The sequence below is a fragment of the Lynx canadensis genome, chromosome C1 (genome assembly GCF_007474595.2).
Source record: "Lynx canadensis isolate LIC74 chromosome C1, mLynCan4.pri.v2, whole genome shotgun sequence".
Taxonomy (NCBI): domain Eukaryota; kingdom Metazoa; phylum Chordata; class Mammalia; order Carnivora; family Felidae; genus Lynx; species Lynx canadensis.
The window spans coordinates 9,232,946-9,245,210 of NC_044310.1; positions in this window are offsets into that span (position 1 = coordinate 9,232,946).

Sequence of the window (12,265 nt, forward strand, 5' to 3'; positions counted from 1 at the left end):
GAGAGACAGGTTTGGGGGGAGGGTGGGACTCTGTTCATGTTCGTGGTCAGGAAAACTTGAGCTGCAGTGGCCATTGGAGAGAGTGAATGATCATGTAAGGGTTGCCTGTGGCTTTCCTGAGGGAGAGTTCAGGCTGATGTAGGCTGTAGGTAGCACTTGGCTAGCCTTGGAATGAAACGGGCATCATGTACAATCCCATGGGCTTTTTTCAGCCTAGCTCAGAGGATGGGGCTCTGATGTTCTAGACTGCTGAATGGAGGTGGGAAACTGGTGTCACTCTCCCCCTGTGGGTACACGGTAACATTTCTCCTGCTGTTCCTCTGCCTCTGCGCTCAGAGTTTTGACTGTCTGGGCTTGAAGAGTTAGGACAGAATGGATAGGTTTTCCATAGTGGTTGGCACCTAGAGGCTGATGAAGATAGCCAAGAGCCATCTGGCCAGGGAGCTCTGGATCTCCTGGAGTCAAAGGAGCCAAAGGGCTGAAGATGTATTAGCAAAAACGATTTCTGTCTGAAGACACACAACCAACTCAAATTGGCCTAAATCAGAGAAAGAATGGATTGGTTGATGTAGCTATGGATTCCAAGGATAAATCAGGTATGGTTTGATCTAGGAACTCAGACAATGCCACCAGCTGCCTTCTCTTCTCCTCTGCATTTACTTCACCTTCACCTCTGCATACGGGTGGCCCTGAGCAGCTCCATACTTACATTCTCTAGAGTCAAGTCCGTCCTTATAGACTTGCCTCATTCTCAGCCATGCCAGAAGAAACCACATTGTAACTCAATGGCTCTGTGGGCATTTTGGGTGGTGTGTCCAGGTGCCACAACTAAGGGAATGGAATGTTCTGACTGGCCAGGCCTAAGTCCCACACTGGCCTTGGAGTGAAGGATGGGATCAACTCCACCCAGTGCTTGGACTGAGCATGAGGGAAGGAGAGAATATTTTCCTCACATCAACACTCACTCTTCTACAGTAGACATCAATGCTTACTCTACTGAGTGGACATCAGTGCCAACTCTGCTGGGTGGACATCAATGCTTACTCTACCACAGAAGCTAAATGAACTCGGAATCAGAGTCCTTGGATGTGGCAAGGGATGTCAAGGACCACTCAACAAGTTGGCCACTTGTCCGTGAGGAATAAAGATTCCAATGAAGGGACGCCTGGGTGGCTCCGTCGGTTGGGTGTCCAACTTCAGCTCAGGTCATGATCTCGCGGTTCGTGAGTTTGAGCCCCGCATCGGGCTCTGTGAGCCTGCTTCAGATTCTGTGTCTCCCTCTCTCTCTGCCCCTCCCCCGCTCACACTCTGTCTCTGTCTCTCTCAAAAATAAATAAATGTTTAAAAAAATTCTAATGAAGAGGATGGCCCAGGTTCCCAGGCTGGCCCTACCTGGTCTTCAGGTTGGCTAGCAGCTTTTATAGGCCAAGATCCAAGTCTACTGCACAGAGACCCCCGTGCATGACCTTAACTGGCTTTCAGTTGAATGCTCGTGCTGAAACATGGGGCAGAGAGGAATCCCATCTGGTGGCTCCTCAATCCATTCACAGCAGGAGACCAGCAGGTGTCTTTGTTGGAGAATTAGGAACCACTCACTGAAAGTGCCTCGTCTGGTGGCCCCTCAGCTGTTGGGCAGCACTGGGATCTGAGGAGCATGGTCCCTTCTAGAATAGGTCTCTGAGCTGAGTCTGGGTAGACTCCTCTCCTGGAATGTGGCCTTCATTGTTTTATGCTGCCTCTGACTGAGCTGGCCTTCTGGGGAGTTGGGTGGTTAGCTCTCCTACTGTGGGATGGCAGGGGGTGTGTGAACCAGTGGAGGACCATACCCAAGGGAGATGAGTCAGTTACGTTTTTGGGGCTGGAAGAACCTCTGGCTTTGAATTTCCACTGCCCTGTGATAAGAAAGCAGTTGCTTCGAGCTGCTACCCTGGCATTTTCCAGCACGACAGCCCTGTTCACACCCACAGGCTAGACATTCAGATAAGAACCTGGAGCTTAGGATTCTTGCTGTAAGTTCCCACTCTACTTTTCCTGGGCCACCTTTAAAAATAGCCATGTACTGGGGCACCTGGGTGGCGCAGTCGGTTAAGCGTCCGACTTCAGCCAGGTCACGATCTCGCGGTCCGTGAGTTCGAGCCCTGCGTCAGGCTCTGGGCTGATGGCTCGGAGCCTGGAGCCTGTTTCCGATTCTGTGTCTCCCTCTCTCTCTGCCCCTCCCCCGTTCATGCTCTGTCTCTCTCTGTCCCCCCCCCCAAAAAAAAAGTTGAAAAAAAATAGCCATGTAGGGTTGAGTCCACAAGAAGTTAGTGACCTCTGCCACAGCCACCTTATCAGTAGCAGGTGCTTACTACCCTGCTCTCTCTCCTGCTCACTCAAGACCTGAAACAGAGGACTTGGCTCATTGTACATCACAACCCCATTTCTGAGATCTATAAGCAATAAATCTTGAGACTTCACTACCTTTGTGTGAGCATGTTGAAACTGCGCCTTCAATCAAAAAGACCCCCAGGTTTCTACATCCCCAAGATCGGAGCTAGGAAACTGAGGGAGCTGCCTGCCCACCCTACGAGGGAGGCTCGCACCTCCTCACTCAGCAGGTCATAATCTGCATATTCTTAACGTAATACACCAGCTATGGTCCCCCCAACAAGCTTGTGTGTTCCTCATGTGAATTCTACAAAGTAGGTATTCTTTTTTTTTTAAGTTTTATTTTATTTATTTTCAGAGAGAGAGAGAGAGAGTGAGGGAGCTGGGGAGGGGCAGAGAGAGAGGGAGAGAGAGAATCCCAAGCAGGCTCCGCACTGACAGTGTGGGGCTTGAACCCACGAACCATGACATCATGACTTGAGCCAAAACCAAGAGTCAGATGCTTAACCAACTGAGCCACCCAGGAGTCCCCAAAGTAGATACTCTTAAGCCTATTTTACAGATGAGGACACTGAGGCTCAGAATCATTAATAACATTTCTCACTTCCTGTCTCTTTGTGGTAAGGTTCAAGGCCATGTGATTGGCCAGGTGCTGTGCATTGTAACCCTGATCCAACTGATGACACCCCTTTTCTGCTGTGCCCCATGACCCATTAGCTCGTTCCTTTCCTCCTCATTCAGAATTAAAAGACACAACTGAGCCACATGACCTTATTTGAGTCATTTGCCATCCACCTAGGTGCCGGCTCCTGTCTGATCTGAGTCATGTTGAAGAAGCTAGGTGTTTTTGCCTCCTGGTTTCCTTTGCTTTTTCAACTGTAGCTTTCTTGAAGTCCGAATGACTTTGGAATTGGTCATCGTAGGCCTTTCCAGCTGAGGTGCCCAGCTAATACCAGCTCAGGGGAGGTGGGCACCTATGTATACCATTAAACCTGGACACTCTGCAACTGTTTTCTCAGTAATCTGCCAGGACATCCCTGAAAAGATCTGCCAGTTAGCCTAGGGCAAGTGCCATCTGATAAAGGGCAACATGTCGCATCCCAAAGTGCTCTCATTGGTCGGGGGGTAATTGAGGACAAGGTCCTAAGGCAAAGTTGAGAAATGGGCAAAATTAGCATCTGCTGCTTTTCAGTCTACTTCCCTTTCAGTGTCCTCCTTGGGGTCCTCCTCACCCCTACCCGGGACCTCCAGGCCTTTCTGACCCCAAACCTTGTCTCCCCCTCTGCTCCAGAGTGGCTGCTTACTCTCTGTTATCCCTGGGCTTCTCTGGGCTAGTCTAGGTTAGGTTCTGCCACAGTGACAAGTGGTCCCCACAGTCTCGGTGGCTTATAATAGCAAAGGTCTATTTCTTGCTCCCATTACATGTTGCATGGCCTTCACAGGTTGGCTGGGGCTCCGCTCCACATTTGTCTACTCCAGGGTCCAGGCTGATGGGACAGCCTCTCTCTGATATGTCTCCAGTCTTGTGGCAGAGGAGAAAAGAACACGGCAAATCACACACTGACTCCTCAAGCTTCCATTCTCCTTTCATTGGCCAGAGCAAGTCTGACATTGATAGCACAGAGAAGCATTATCCTCCCCAGAGAGGGGCAGCAGATATTTTTTTTGGACAATATTACAGCTTACCATGCCCTCAATCATAATATTTCCATTCTACCTTTAAAATTTAAGTTTACATTATGTAAGTGATAGACAAAGATATTATCTTAAAAATTTTTTTAATGTTTTTTTTGTAAGTTTATTTTTGAGAGAGAGACAGACAGAGCATGAGTGGGGGAGGGGCAGAGAAAGAGGAAGACACAGAATCCCAAGCGAGCTCCAGGCTCTGAGCCATCAGCACAGAGCCCGATGCGGGGCTCGAACTCATGAACCGTGAGATCATGACCTGAGCCGAAGTCGGAAGCTCAACCGACTGAGCCACCCAGGTGCTCCAAAGATATTATCTTTTTAAATAAAACCTTCAAATACCAGAGATAAGGCTAAACTCCTTTATGACCACCCTCCCTTAAATCTATCCCCTTTTATCTGGATGTATCCACTGTTACCTTTTTTGGTTGGGGGTGGTCTTTCAACTCTTTAAAGCCTCTTTCTATGGTTTTACATACACAGATATGTACCCATGGAAAATATGAAGCATTATTTTGTGGGATGGTTTTGCTAGATATTAGTACATAAAAGATATTATTCTGTACATGTTGTTACACTTGAGTGTTTTTCAATGATATACCAGAAATCTATCCTAGTAAACAATACAGATTTACCTTACTCTTTCTAGCTACTGCATAAAAATATTCCCCAGTGTGGCTATATTATAGTTCTTAGCCATTCCCAACTAGTGGGAATTCCCAATGTTTGGTCTCTTTCCGGTTTTTCACAAATAAATCCGTAGTGAATGTGTCTGCATACACCCCCCCCCCACTTTTGCACATGTGATTCTGTGATAGATTCAAGAAGGAGAAGTGTTGACTGGGCATATTTTACCTGTCGGTGGATGTTACCAAAATGCCTGTCCCATTCCCTTTTTCTCAGCAGATCTCAGCTGGGAGGGAAATAGATCATAACCACCCATCCCAAAGACAAAAAAAAAAAAAAAATTGATTGGCTTGACAAGCAATAGGGTGCGAGCAAGTTGGCATGGCATGCCTGTATTTTAAGTTCCTTAATTCAAATGAACCTCTATGAGAATCAGCTGAGGAGTCAAGGGAAGGTTGCAATATAATCGGTCTCTTGCCTCCAACATCTTTGCATCTCGTCTAAGAAAACAATGGATGTCTGAATCAGAAGATTGGCTCCTCATTCCCATGGTTGCCATGGTTTGCTCTGTTCCCCAGCAAGAACATCCCTGCCCCAACACTGTAGCTGGCTGTCTTGCAAATTGCTGCACAAAGTTGAATCAGATAAGTCAGTGCCTGGGGTTCAGTTTCAAAGCATTTCTAGCCGTAGGGAAAAGCCCTCAATTTCCCAATTTCCCAAATTATGATTCTCTAATGTAGGGAAAGGAATGGATTTTGCCACCAACATAAACTGGGTTTAGGCACAAACATAAGAAGGGGTTGAATATTTATCTACTCCTTATATGTGACAAACATCTCATGAAGTGTTTTACAGGTGACATTACACTGAATTCTCATAATCTCATAATGCACATGATATTTCCTCCCAATTTATAGATTAGGAAACCAAGGTTGACTTGGGCAATCTTCAAGTTGATGCCAAATGTGTCTGAGTTCCAAATCTACCACCCACCACCATTCCATTGCCTGTGAAATAACCCGAAGCAAATTGGCCATCTTTTAAGAAGTGTTTCTAGGCCATGCTGGACAAGGAGAGGAGAAGTCAATCTATGATCCCTCTGTCAGGTTTCACCTTCTCTGGAAAGCCAAGCAGGGTTGGATCCTTCTGTGAGCTTGCAGAGTATGCTGTCTTTCCTCTAACAATACCTCTAGCACACAGTATTGGGGTCATGCAATGACCAAAATGTCTGCCCCTGGATGAAAGTGATCCCCAATTTCTAATGTCCACAGGGGACTGGAAAAGCAAATGGCAATAATCTCTGCAGGAGGATGAGTCATCCTAGACCTACATTATTTTTGCAAGTAATTTTTTATGTACCAGGTACATGAGAAGAGAAAAGCTAGCAAAAAGAAGCCACAGAAATAACAGTTTAAGTTAGGCACCAGTCAGGGTTCCTGAGTTGCTCAGTTGGTTAAGCGCCCAACTTTGGCTCAGGTCATGATCTCATGGTTTGTATGTTCGAGCCTCCCATTGGGCTCTTTGCTAACAGTGTGGAACCTGCTTTGGATTCTCTCTCCCTCTCTCTCTGCACCTCTCCTACTCACACACACACACACTCTCTCTCTCTCCCAAAATAAATAAACTTTAAAAAATTAAACAAAACAAAATAAAATAGAAAAAAGAGTCACACACTGTAAAATAGTTCTGCTTACATTCTCCAAGGAGATAAAAATCTGTATAAATATATTTATAAGTATAATCTATATAAATATAACAAGTAAATCTATATGTAAGTCTATAAATATAATCCATAAATTTAAAATTTAACCTATAAATCCATAGATTTGAAAATTTGGAAGGCAAAAAGTGCTAATTTAAAAATTCAGGGGCACCTGGGTGGCTCAGTCAGTTAAGCGACCAACTTCAGCTCAGGTCATGATCTCACAGTCCGTCGGTTTGAGACCCACGTTGGGCTCTGTGCTGACAGTTCAGAGCCTGGAGCCCGTTTCGGATTCTGTGTGTGTGTCTCTCTCTGCCCCTCCCCAATTCATGCTCTCTCTCTCAAATAAATAAACATTAAAAAACATTTAAAAACTCAAAAGGTAGAAAAATTAAAAATTGGAACTATAAAACACGACGTATATATAAATTGAACAGAAATTTTAGAAGTGAAAAATGCAACAAATCAAACTAAAAATCCAGTGGGTGGGCTTAATTGTACACTTGATAGAGGATGTGTGAGCTGGAATACAGGTCAGAAGAAACTATTCAGAATCAGGCACAGAGTGACAAAAGGGTAGAAAACACAGAGGAGGGGACGAGAGGCATTGAAAATTCAGTGAGAAGGTATAGCAAATATGTAGTTGGTGGTCCAGAAAGCAAGGAGAAAGAAAGGAGGCAGAAACAATATTTGAACATATGGTGGCTAAGAATTTCCTAAAGTGGTTGAAAGATTAGCATTAAAAAGTATTTTATAGGGGCGCCTGGCTGGCTCAGTCAGTGGAGTCAGCAACTCTTGATTTCAGGGTTGTGGGTTCAAGCCTCATGTTGAGTGTGGAGATTATTTAAAAATAATATCTTTAAAAAATTGTGTAGTTTTCAATGTATTTGTTATCTTTATCTATTTTTTATATCATTGGGGCAAAATTTCTAAAATATAAAATAATCATATGGTAGAGATGATCAATATTGCCTTGTTTGGGCTCTTTGAAAACACTGAGAAAATTGGTAAGCATCTGATGAGACCAATGAAGAGAAGGGGGGCACAAATAGAAAATACTTGGAATAAAAAGAGACTTCAGTACAGATCCTAGAGATATTAAAAAGCTAATAAGAGGAAATTATGAGCAACACACACTAAAAATTTGAAAATTTGGATGCAATGTGTGAATTCCCAGAAAAATACAGTTTACCAAACTGACACCCACAAAAAAAGACAAAATATGATTCATTTTATAATAAAAGATATTGAATCAAAACAAACTGAAACAAAATGTAAATCTCCTGGCCCAGATGCCTTGATTTACTTAATATTAAGGGGAAAATGAACTTAATCCTACATAAATTGACCTAGAGAATATGAAAAGCAGGTAAACTCTTTCTGTGAGGCTTACCTAGTAATAAAATTCCACAAGGAGAGTGGAAATGAATATGACAGGCTGTGAGAATCTTACTCATGGGTATAAATATTTTTTTAATGTTTATTTAGTTTTGAGAGTGAAAGAGTGAAAGAGAGAGAGAAAGAGAGAGAGAGAGAGAGAGAGAGAAAGCATGAGTTAGGGAGGGACAGAGAGAGAGAGAATACCAAGCAGGCTCTGTGCTATCAGCTCAGAGCCCGATGCAGGGCTCAATCTCATGAACTGGGGGATGGTGACCTGAGACGAAATTAAGAGTTGGACGCTTAACCCGACTGAGCCACCCAGGCGCCTCTAGATATAAATATTTCTAAAAAGTATTTAGCAAACTAAGTCCATCAATACATACAAAGGATAATATATCATGACCAAGTTGGGTTTATTCTAGAAATGCAGGATCAGTTTAACATTGGAGAATTTGTTCATATCACAAACTCAATATAATTTGTGATACTTAACACATTCAATGAAAGAAACTGTGATTATCTTCATAGATGCAAAAAATTAAGCACTTATTTATGGGGGAAAAACCTGTCAGCTATTTAGAAGAGAAGAAAATTTCTTTAACCTAATAAATGGCATTCACAAAATCTACGTATAGCAAACATCGTACTTAATGGTGAAACACAGAACTTTCCCCCTTGGTATCAGAAACAGGAAAAGAGTTGTTCCCTAACATTTTTACTTAACATTGTACTAGTGGTCCTAGGCAATGCAAAAAGACAAGGATAAACCAATAGGGATTGAAAGGGAGGAAATAAAATCGTTATTATTTTCAGATGCTGTGATCTTACATGTGGATTCTCAAGGAATCTACAAAAAAACCCCAGTAGAATTAATAAGAGTTAACAAGGTTGATGGATATAAAGTTATCATCTGTAAAAAAAAAATCAACTGCATTTTAATATGTAGGCAAGAATCAGAAAGTGAAGTGAAAATAATCCATTTAAGTAGCATAAAATGTAAAATACATAGGAACAGACCAGACAATATCAAGAGAGAAAAGATAACACATTGAATATGAGAAAATATTTGTAAATCATGTATCTGATGAGGAATTAATATCAAAAATATACAAAGAATTCCTCCAACTCAACCACACACACACAAAAGCAAAAGCAAAAAAAAAAAAAAAAAAAACCACTCTCAACCCATTTAAAAAATGGGCAAATGACTGGAAAAGATATTTTTCTAAAGATTAAGGAGGGCACTTGTTGGGATTAGCACCAGGTGTCGTATATAAGTGATGAGTCACTGGGTTCTGCTTCTAAAATTGATACCACCTTGTATGTAAATTAACGTGAATTTAAATAGACTAAAAATAAATAAATAAATTGTACCCACAAAACTAAAAAAAAAAAAAAAAAAAGATGATGCACAAATGGCCAATAAGCACATGGAAAGACGTTCTACATCATTAGTCGTTAGGGAAATGCAAATCAAAGTCATGATGAGATGTCACCTCACGCCCATTAAGATGGGTTATTAATAAAAATGAAAAATAACAAGGGTTGGCAAGGAGGTGGAGAAATTCAGAACACCTATGCATTGCTGGTGGGGAAGTAAAATGGTGTGAGCACTGGGGGAAACGGTTTTGTGTTGCCAATTCCATCCCTAGGTATTTCAAAAGGTTGAAAGGGGAAAAACTCAAGCAGATACCTACAGCAGCAATATTCCCAATAGCCAAAAGGTGGAAACAACCCAAATGCCCATCAATAGACAAATGGATAAACAATGTGTGGTCTACACATATAATGGAATATTATTATTCAACCATTATTCATTCTGAAAAAGGACATTCAGAGTGAAATTCTGACACATGCTATAACATAGACGAACCTTGCAAACTTTAGGCTAAGTGAAATAAGCAAGACCAAACCAACCTGAACCAAAGCAAACCAACAAACCAAAACCAAAAAACAAACAAAAACCCTATATGGTTTCCCTTATATGAGGTACCCGGAACAGGCAAATCGATAGAGACAGAAAGTAGAACAGGGTCTGGGGGAAGTAAGAATGGGGCATTATTGTTTTGATGGGTACAGAGTTTCTGTTTAGGATGGTGAAAAATTTCTAGAGTGTGGAGTGATGGAAACACACACTCATACATACTGATGGGGGGAATATAAATTGACATTTTGGAAAACAGTTCGGCACTATCTAGCAAAGTTGAAGACACACATACTCTATGACCCAACAATTCCACTGCTAGGTGTATCTATGTATCCTAGAGTGGAGGTTTCCAAAGCAAGATCCTCAAGCTTCCTTCAGGAGACCTGCAAGGTCAAAACTATCTTGTTACTAATGCTAAGATGTTATTCACTCCTTTCCACAATGTCGGCATTGGCACTTGGGCTGTAGAAGCAGTGGTGGGTAACGCAGTTGGTGCCCGATGCGTGAATCAAGGCAGGGGCATCAGTGGTGATCGCGGTCATGTTCTCCATCACCACACACTTTGCAGTGAGATAACTAACAACGATCACAATGCTAGTTTCCCTTAAGGATGTCCTTGATGAAGAAGTAAAAATTACTAACTTTATTAAATCTTGACCTTTGAGCAGTAATCTTTCTAACACGCCATGTGATGAAACAGAAAGTAGGTATGAGTTAAGCTCTGTTATTGCGCACCCAAGAATGATGTTCTCTTGAAAAAGAGTGCTGTGTGCAATTGCTGAAATTGTGAGCAGAATTAGGTAGACTTTTTTTTTTTTAAATTAAATACGATTGTTACTTGAAAGCATGATGGGTGGACAAATGGTGAATATTCAAATTAGAACACTTGGCAGATGTTTTCTTAAAAGTGAATGAAGTAGGAGCGCCTGGGTGGCTCAGTCAGGTAAGTGCCCAATTCTTGATTTCAGCTCAGGTCATGATCTCGCGGTTTGTGAGTTCAAGCCCTGCCATCAGGCTCTGCACTATCAGTGCACTATCAGGCTGCTTGGAGTTCTCTCTCTCTGCCCCTCCCCTGCTCGTGCTCTCTCTCTCTCTCTCTCTCTCTCTCTCAAAATAAATAAATTAAAAAAAAAAGAACAAAATAAGTCTGACACTTCAGGGAAAACAGTGGACAGTAGCTGTTGCCAATGACAACAGTTTAGCTTTCAAGCTAAAATTAGAATTTTGGAGAACTTGTATCCATCACTGTGAACTTGTCAACTTCCTAACACTTAAATGCTCTTCTGATGAGATCACTAGTGATATTTAAGATCCTACAGATTTTTAAGATACCGTATAATAGGTCAACATTTGAAAGATCTGGACAGCTCAGGTATTCAAATGACACCATGATGTAACAAAATCACAAATAACTGGAAGGTCTCCTCAAAGCATGAAATCAACAAGTAGATTTTAATGTAACAGAGTTCAAAGAGTTGCCTGAACAGGTTCAGATTCCACCTTGTAACTAACCTTTAAGAAACTACCGCTCACTGAGTTTTCCTGTAGTATCGAAGAATATCCACAATTAATTGCAAAGTCTATTAAAATACCTCTCTCTCTTCTAACTATGTATCTATGTGATATTAGATGTTCTCCTTTACACAGGACAATATATCATAACAGATGGAATTTTTTTTGAAATCAATAAATAATAGTCAATATATTTATATTAATCCACTGAGTTTGCCCGTTCTGTGGTACAAATGTTCCCACCATGACTTATGTGGAGTTGCCGATGTGATTTTACAGAATATGGTGTTGGGAAGAGATGGGCACAGTTGGCTCTCATGCACTGCCATGATCTGGGTCCAGATCACCAATACAATTCATATTTTATTTTATTTTATTTTATTTTATTAGTTCTTTTAGTTTAAATTTTTTTTATTTTAGAGAGAGAAAGAGAGCGTGAGTGGGAGAGAGGCAGAGAAAGAGAGAGAGAGAGAGAGAGAGAGAGAGAGAGAGAGAGAGAGAGAGAGAGAATCTTAAGCAGGTTCCATGCTCAACGCAGAGCCCGACATGGGTCTCAAACCCACAACCCTGGGATCACAACCGGAGCCAAAATCAAGAAGTTGAACGCCTAACCGACTGAGCCACCCACATGCCCCTCAATCCACATTTTAAAAAGCCCCTTTGGGTCCTCAATAATTTTTAAGAAACTAGAAATTTGAGAAGTACAGCTCTAGAGAAATGGCTGTATCTGGGCACCAGGAGACACATACTAGATCCAAAATAGTCATAGTAACCACAGCTATATGCAACATGAATGAATCTTAAAAACATTAACCATATTGAGGAAAGGAAACCAGACTCAAATGAATACATGCTCTACGGTTGCATTTATATCAAGTCCACAAATGGGCAAGGCCAAGCATTAGTGTTTAGGAACACACCCTTTGGTGCTCAGCCTATTAAAAAAAAAAACAACAAGGAAGTGACAACTGCAGGAGTCAGGTGGTAGAGGGAGGAGGCACGTGTGGCCTCCACGTGTGGTTTCCAGACTCCTTTGCTTAGTGAATAAACAAAATAATAGTCTT